This window comes from Lygodium microphyllum, chromosome 2, assembly GCF_053477565.2.
Source record: "Lygodium microphyllum isolate KBCC chromosome 2, Lygodium_microphyllum_v1.1.10, whole genome shotgun sequence".
NCBI lineage: Eukaryota > Viridiplantae > Streptophyta > Polypodiopsida > Schizaeales > Lygodiaceae > Lygodium > Lygodium microphyllum.
In genome coordinates this window covers 119,269,171-119,278,297 of record NC_141136.1, presented here as the reverse complement: position 1 = coordinate 119,278,297, position 9,127 = coordinate 119,269,171, and positions in this window count along the sequence as shown.

Below are 9,127 nucleotides of genomic sequence, written 5' to 3'. Positions count from 1 at the left end.
CTTCCACTAGCATCCGCACATATGATAAATTCCTTAGAGAAATCTGGGCATACAAGGATGGGTGCTGAAATTAGAAGAGATTTCAGCTCACTGAAACTTTGATCAACGATGGAGTCCCAAAAGAAAGCCTCATTTTTAAGTCTATCCATTAATGGAGCTACCATATGAGCATAATTCTTGATGAACCTTCTATAGAAGGATGATAACCCAAGGAATCCTCTCAAAGAGGTTCATAGGAGTAGGCCATTCTTTAACACATTTTACCTTATTGGGGTCCACTCTAATCCCTTGTTCTTCCACAACATGACGTAAGTATTCAACTTCATCTTCCATGAAAGAACACTTCATCATGTTGGCAAAGAGTGTGTATCTTCGTAATGTGTCAAAGACCTCTCTCATATGTTTCAAATGCTCATCCTTGGATTTGCTATAGATTAGGATATCATCAAAGAAAACAAGGATTGTTTTGAACAAGAAGGGCTGCAATATTTTATTCGTGAGGGCTTGAAAAGTAGCGGGTGCATTGGAAAGCCCAAATGGCATAACCAAGAAGTGGTATAATCCTCTTTCTGTCCTAAAGGTTGTTTTGAACTCATCTCCTTCCTTCATTCAAATTTGATGATAACCCGATCAAAGATCTATTTTGATGAAGACCTTGGCATCTTTAAATTCATCCAAAAGATCATCAATTCGGGGAATAGGATACCTATTCTTGACCGTTGACTTGTTCAAATCCCGATAATCAATACACATGTGAAATGATCCATCCTTCTTTTTGACTAAGAGCACAGGAGAGGCAAACGGTGATTGACTTTGCTGAATTCAACCCATTTGTAGCAATTCTTTGACTTGTCGCTCCACTTCTTCCCTTTCAAACTTGGACAAGCGATAGGGAGATTTGTTGATGGGCTTTGTATTAGGCAACAAATCAATAGGATGGTCAACCTCTTGGTTTGGAGGTAAAGATGATGGTGGCTAAAATAAATCCTTGTATTCCTCCAATAACTCTTCCAATCTTGGATCTCTTTTATTTGAAGAAGAAGATGGCTGATTTGTTGATTGTTCTTCATCTACTTTCGCAAGAAAAAGAGTGAAGATGCATGACTTTGCATTGATTTTTTTTCGCAATTTCTTCATGGAGATGAGTTTTATTTGTTTGTGGTCTATGCCTTTCAACTCTATGTGCTGTCCTTGACAATTAAATCCCATTTGCATTTGCTCCAAGTCCAAGGTGAATTTGCCAAGTGTTTTTAGCTAATTATATTTAATAACAATGTCAATAGGTCCCATATCCAAAGTGATCAAGTCTACTTTTATTGTGCAAGAGGGAGATAGCTCAATTGAAGTGCACGGACACACTTCTTTACTAGACTCATATGCACCATTGGCAACTTGTATCCGCAAGGAAGAGTCCATATTAATGGGTAGCAACTTCAACCCATTCAAGGATTTGGTGTTGACGAAGCTATGAGTATTTCCCGTATCCACTAAAATATATGCAACCTTGCCATTAATGAATCCTTTGAGTCTAAGTGTGTTTTTCCCTTTGCAACCGGTCCATGCATCATGTGCAACCTTGCCATTAATGAACCCTTTGAGTCTAAGTGTGTTTTTCCCTTTGCAACCGGTCCATGCATCATGTGCAACCTTGCCATTAATGAACCCTTTGAGTCTAAGTGTGTTTTTCCCTTTGCAACCAGTCCATGCATCATGTGAGATGGTACACAAGGAAGCATGAGAATCATGAATACCACCTGAAAATGAAATCCATCCATGGAATCATAGAATTCTTTATTGATGGAATTCTCTTCTTCATGAATCTCTTTAACCATTGGGTATGCATCAACATGCAGTAAATTTCCCTCTTGATCTTGTTCTTCTTCAACTTCTACTTCTTGAGTGATCACCATGTTGATTTTTGAGTTCTTAGCTTTACACTTTAGCTTATGATCTTGTGACCACTTCTCCCCACATTTGAAGCATAATTCTTTTGCATACATTTCCCTAAGCTTGTTGTGAGGAAGGAAGTTGCTATTATAACTTTTTTGGGGCAGTTTAGGAGCATTTTTAGCTCTTGAAAAAGTATCTCTTGGCTCAATCACATTTTTGAAAGTTTGCCCCTATTTTTGTACAAAATTTTCACCCTGTTTAGAGGCATAAACAATGGGAAATGTTGGCACTTTGTTGTTATAACTGTTTTGACTGTTATAACCTCTGTTTTCTTGCCTAAAAGAATCTCTTGATTGGCTGAAAACTTGCCCATACTTTATAGGTTGATTGGAAATATTATAGCCCATACTTCTTTGCTGGAAATTTCCTGCATCTCTTTGTACTTCAAGGAGTATCTTTCAGCCAATTGTATGGCTTCATTTAATGTTCTTGGTTGTTGAGCTCCTACCTCCGATGATAGGGCAGGATCAAGACTAAAAATGTATTTATTCAGCTTAGCAAAATCTGAAAATACCTTCAATATACATGGAAAGATTCAAGTAGGTGTTGGAATAGTCTCTAACAGACATTCCTCTTTGAACGCATGCATACCATCTTCTTTGAAGCCTTTCTTTTTCCAAAGGAGGCACAAAGACATCAATCATTACTTGCTTAAACTCCTCCCAAGAGTCAAATTTTTGCCCAATCTTTTGCATGTAACACCACCAAGTATGGGCATAATATTCTAGATGAAGGGCCGTGAAATAAATCTTGGCTTCTTCACTTCTAGGATAAAGGGTGAAGTACAATTCAAACTTATTGATCCACTCCTCCCATTTCGAAGGTGAAGCATTATCTTCTTTGAAATTAGTGATATTTATCTTTTCCTTATATTCTTTGTCATTGTAAGATGGCTGCCCATGAGAATGTTGTCTCCATGAATCTTTGTTCCATGAATTTTGCCTAAAAGTAAGTGGCCCAAAACCATGAGATGAAGGTTGTCTGTTTGAAACATGCTCTTGGTTTGGGATGTCATGAGTTAATCTTCGCTCATCATGCCTTCCACCTTCATGAACTTGATTGTTGACTGCATTTTCTTTTTGTGCATTTGAGGGCTGATGATAAAAATTCTTGTAGAAGAAGGCGTCACATCCATGATAATCATTATCCCATTGAGTGTTATCTTGTTCCCCTTCATGTCTATGATTATTTTTTGGGCTGCTAAACTGAGGCCTCGGGGTATGAATGCCATGAATTTGTGAAGGATGATCGTTGCCCCTCACTCTAGATGGTTCTCCCCTTTCAAAAGTATGCATAACTAGCTAAGACTTCTCTTTGCTTGGATGGGAAGGACTACCAACAAAGGGAATTGCATGGGAGTCTTCAATAGTTTGAGGTTCTCTTTGTGGCTTGCTTCCAATTTTCTTTATGGCTGAGATGAGCTCTTGGAATAAAGATTTGTTGCTTTGTTGCAATCAGAGATTCCTTGGTTTACTTGACATCCCTTGCAACAAACCTTGATTCATATGTGTTAAGCATTCATTCAAAGCCTTCATATTCTTAGAAAGGCCTTCATTGACATGTCTCAACTCTTTTGACAGTAAGAGATAATCATTCCCTGCATGCTCTTCATGTATGCCATGTTGTCCTTGATGTGTGCTATAAGCAATCCAAATGCTTAATTCTTCATCTATTAGATCAACATTATGGGCTTCAGTTTGTTAATTTTGATCCTCTTGGAAGTCTCTGATACCATCATTCAATGCCTCAGTAATGGGATATTTCTTCTTATTCCTGGCCATTAGGAGACAATGATGTAGTAGTAGACATTTTGTCACTTAATCCCCTGTTTCTCTCAGAATATAGCACCAATCCCAATGCTTAATAGCTCTATGGAAAGCTTATTATATGAGGATATACTAGATTTTAAAAGATACAGACTTGGGTTGGATACTTTGGGTGAAACAATATCAAATAGTGTCCCCCTGTATGCTGTCTGGGTGTTGTCTCAACATACCTAGTGTTAGAAAATCAGCAACAACTTGAGCTTCTAATGTCGGATCACCAAATTTTTTTATTCAAATTGAATCTTCAGATCCACTCTTCGAATGGATCTATCAAGTTCCTAATTTGGATTAGGACAAAATTTGCTGTGATTGAATCTTCAGGTCTGAATAGGAAATTCATACACCCTGTCCACCACCTATAAGTACCCTATTTGACCTTATAGGAAGACCCTTGGTAGAAGAAACCCTTGTAAACCACTATAGCAACCAAGAGAGGGTTGTGGGGCACTTGTAGGGATCAAGAACAACCTATAGATTGGTATATACCTATTGTTTATTTGTAAAAACTCTGTCCAACACCTATAGGTACCTTGAAAAGAGGAGATGCACTGCACCTCTTCCAATGGTTCTTTAACCACTTATGGAACCCTGGATATGAGTGATCAATGTTGTACTAGTGCCAAACTTTGATAATGGGGAATGTACCTACACCAAAATTTGAGAATTGCATGGGCTCTGAGACAAGAGGGCTGTGCAAAGTTCACCTCAAGCCGGGTTGTGCACACCTTCATGGTCTTAATCGGGAAGGGAGGGTCACCTCTCTTTTTCTTCCCAACTTGCCTAGCATCCACTTTTCCTCGCGGGAACCAACATGGCAAGTACATTCTAATGGCTAATCAAACAAGGATACTATGCATTGACTGAAAAAGCATTTGAATTCTTTAATGAAATGCAAGTGCGTATTGGGAAATGACTGAATTGAAAGGGCTATGGATAGGGCATTACCCTTTTTCAGTAACTCACTACTTTTACAATGTTTCCACTTACCATTTTCATCATTATTTCAATCCTATAGCATCAATGTTCAATCATCCAACAAAAATCCAAGTCAGGTAGGCAGTGAGTAGCATCTATGCAATCAATTGAGCTTCAACATTTGAATGGGTAGAAAAGAACTCATCAAGCAATCATAATCATACCTGGGCTAAATTCTATATGCCTTCAATAGGAATTAAGAGGTTCTATTACAGTCAATCTCTCTTATGAACAAAGGGACTATTTCAACAATTGGATAAAAAAGAGAGATTAAGCTGATAGCAATAGAATTACCTCTTTAATATTGATGGAAAGTAGTAGATGAATCCAACCAATCAGCCTTCAGCATAAAGCAGCATCAATGGACCAAGATTTCAGATCATAAGACCAACTTCAAGAAGGCTTTGTCCAATATGATTGTTCCCATGTAATCTTCAGCTCCCGATCAATAAGATTACTCCAATGCAATCAAAAGAAGTCAATGATTTGATGGAAGTCTAAAATAGCTTGTTGGAGAAGATTCTTTGAGCTTTAATGGATATAGATTCTCATTAGAATCATAAAATCCATGAATTTTTAGACATTGCCATATTCAAGAGGCTGAAAATGCTTTCAAACTTGAAGGATTTCTTCAATCTAAGCCCAATCTTTGAAGAATACCTTCAATTGAACCTTCTCGAGGTTGAGGACAACAAAAACCCCATGAATTGAAGCCTCAATGAAGCAAGATTTGATAAAGATTGATGGCTGCCCTGTTTTCCCCATCTAAGATGAAGAAAATGCTTCAATCTTGCTTGGAATCTTCAATGTCGGACAAATGCTTGATGTAGATGCTTGCCCTTGATATTAGGAATATAGAAGAACTCAAGAAGAGGCCAAATCTTCAAGAAATTGGAGGATTCTTCATGCTGTACATTTTCAGCCATGGCTAGGGTTTGAAGAGAGCTTCAATCTTCAAGGAAAGAGGAGGAAGAATTCCATTGATGCCTTATACATAACCTTTGTGCTCAATAATCCTTGTGGAAGAGCTTGTAGGCACCAATCAACCAAACGTTTGATTAAATAACAGATTTAGGTGCAGGAGAAAAAATGGCACAAACTGCTGCCAGCATGCTTCCTCAACCACGTGTTGAATCTCTCATTAAATCCTAGCAAATAGGTGTTTAATCTGAAGCCAAGGATGCCTACTTTGATCCTATCTAGGTTGCATAGATGATAGAAACAATGGGAGAGAGAGATGAGTAATTTCCTCCATGGCATCTTGAAGAGAAAGCTTGAGAAAGAGGAAAGAAGCTTGTTCCAAAAAAGTAACCATGGTTTAACCTCTCCAAACCCTATTTAGGCTTCAGTTAAGTCCATGATCCTTAAAAATAGCCCAAAATTGACCACATACCACTAAAATGACCATGATTTTGCCATTGTTTCTTCAAACATTCATCAAGACCATCAAATTTAGTCACAATTTTTTACAGAGACCTTAACTAGCCACGGTTTTAACTGAATCAAATCCTATAACCAATTCTTGTCCTCCAATTACTCTGTGCCTAAACTGTAACCATATTCACCATGAAAATGACTCTTCCCATGGATCAAAATCCATGCTTTGATACCAATGTAAAGAAGCTAATTCCCATAGCAAGCCTTTAAACTGAAAATATAAGAAATAGACATAAAATGTCAAGAAACCATAGCCAAGATGGCTAGGCATGAAATGGTATTACCAATGTTGGTTGAGAATCAAATGATGAGTGGATGCAGTAAGGTATGCACCCCAAGCTATGGTGGCTAAGAGTATACACCCTCTTAGATGGTGGGAGGTTGAGACCTCAAACAAGTAATGTTGTATAATGGCAAAAAGATGCTTCACATGTTACACCTCCACCTTTTATACTTACCCTAGACTAAGGCATTTATGCTTTATTACAAGAATCCTCATACACTCTAATGAGAGTCAATAAATAATTTTTTTGAAAAGTGCATGTGGTTCTCCAAATTGTAATTTGGAACCTATGTGCTAATAATAGTTGCATTGTTATTTTTAAAGTGATATACATGTATATGTAATACATTTATTAAATACATGGTCTACATTTACAACTTTTCTTTAAGTCTATGTAGATATTGCAAGATGTATCATGTGGAATGTAATGATTTTTATTTTAAAATCCTAAATCACATAATTTTCATCTTGCATTTTATTGTATACATTGCATGAGGTATAATGAGATAGAGTAAAGCACATTTTCTTGTGGTAGTGATTGTTCAATCACATAGTGATTGGATGACATACTCTTCTAACTCTATAAATATCATTCTAACACTTGAAGTAAATGAGAAGCATATAGGTTATCCAAATGATTCGCAACTATACTCTTCTTAGATGAACTCAGAAAGCTAAGAAAATTTGTAAAGTGCACTTTACAAGTTTAACCATATAATGATACACATATTTTTTTTATTGTTTCAAAGGAAATACTTAGCAAACATTTGCTTACTAAGTGGAATGAACACTAATGAATAAGCATTCTTATTATATCACTTTACAAGAGCCTTTTACTTTCTCATAAAAAAGAGGAAGTTTAGGCTAACAGAATGAGTTAGAAGGAGTTAAAAGATCCTTTATCATTTACAATTTCTCAATCCATAGGAGCTCTTGGATGACTTTGCTACTTATAGTTGACTAATAACTCATTCCTAGTATACAATGATGTAATGGTTGGAACTACTTTGTAGGTAGAGACATCTCAAGACATATACCTAGACTCATGACCATTTGCATATTAAACAAAAGTATAATTTGTTATTGCACTTCTTCATTGGCTACTATTAATTAAGCTTGCTATGTTTCTATGGGAAAAAGGTCTACTATCAATATACAAATGTTCTTCCTCATGATACTCAAGACCTCATTTAGAAAGAGAGGACACATTAGCACAAATTCCATTGGTACTCATGCTCTGAATGTACCTAGCAAGCTAATGCCACAGATATCTATGATATATAAGAATACAAAAAGACATCAATGTGACCTTTGAATTATGTGGGACATGTAGATCCTATACAAATGAACACTCACACCTACCATTTGGTATGGTTGAAGGATCAATCAAATATCAAGTACCCCAAAAGCTAAAACCTTCCCATCTCTAGAAAGATAATTCTCCCATCCTCCATATCGCCTACCATCATAGGTTTGCACCAAAGATTGTAAATGAGGAGTAAAGAATAATCTCTCGAGATCTCATTAGTGAGACCAGCATGCAAAGGGCATTGAGAAATCGCATGCTATAAATAAAAAAAGCACTAACTATGTCCTGTATGAGGGAGATCTACATTGATGATAGTATCATCATCGTCCATGCAAGATACATGTATCTACATTACCTTGTATGGTCAAGTATCCCAAACGTAATAGTAAAATTGTCAAATATAATAAATTTTAAGACATGAAAGCTCACCCTAGGACAATCTCACAGCTGTGGTGGAGATGCAAGTCTATATACACCAAATGAATCCTCATACATATGATATATTACTCATGGCCATCGATATACTCCTTGACAATTATTACACTACGCCTGCGATACTCATGTCCATCATGTATAGTGGAAGGGGGTAGTATGGAGGACCATGTTCCTTGATGTCATATCATAGCAATCCCTATATGGGATGAAGGTAGGGATATACCAAAGGATGAATCTGAATTTGTATATCCACCATTAAAAACAAATATTACAAGCTTATAAATTGGGTTTTAATTTAAAAGTTCACTTTTTTGACACATACATAGAGAGAGAAATAGAGAGAGTCTATTTTGCATTTATATTTTTGAAAACAATATTGGAGAATTTGGGAATTTCCCAAGTCCCAATTTCAAATAAGTGATAAATATTTGACCATGTGGCTAAATTTGGATCCATGTTTGAAAGTGGGATTTGGGAAGGTAGCTTATACAGTATTTAGGGTAGACTCCAACTTTAAGTAAGACAATAAGTTTTGACCATGTGGTCAAATAATAAAGGTATTGGTTATTCCTAAAGTGCATGGGAATTCCCCAATTTCCTAATATAGTGTTCTGAGGGTTTATTCTATAACTAAAGCCAATCTTGTCATGGATAATGAACAACTATGCATGTATATGTTGAGGGTATATTGAATCTCCATTTGAATAATGATAAAATGAGATTTTTTGTTCACCTTGATCATTGTATATTTTCTATTTGAATTTTTAAAATAGAGCGTATGTGATAGTTAAGGGGAATAAGAGACCACCAGCCCTTTTTGAGGACCCATGGAGCCACATTTAACTGGAGTTGTGTTTATGGATGACATTTCCTCAACAAAGATATGACTTTTTTCTTTTGTTTGAAGGATTT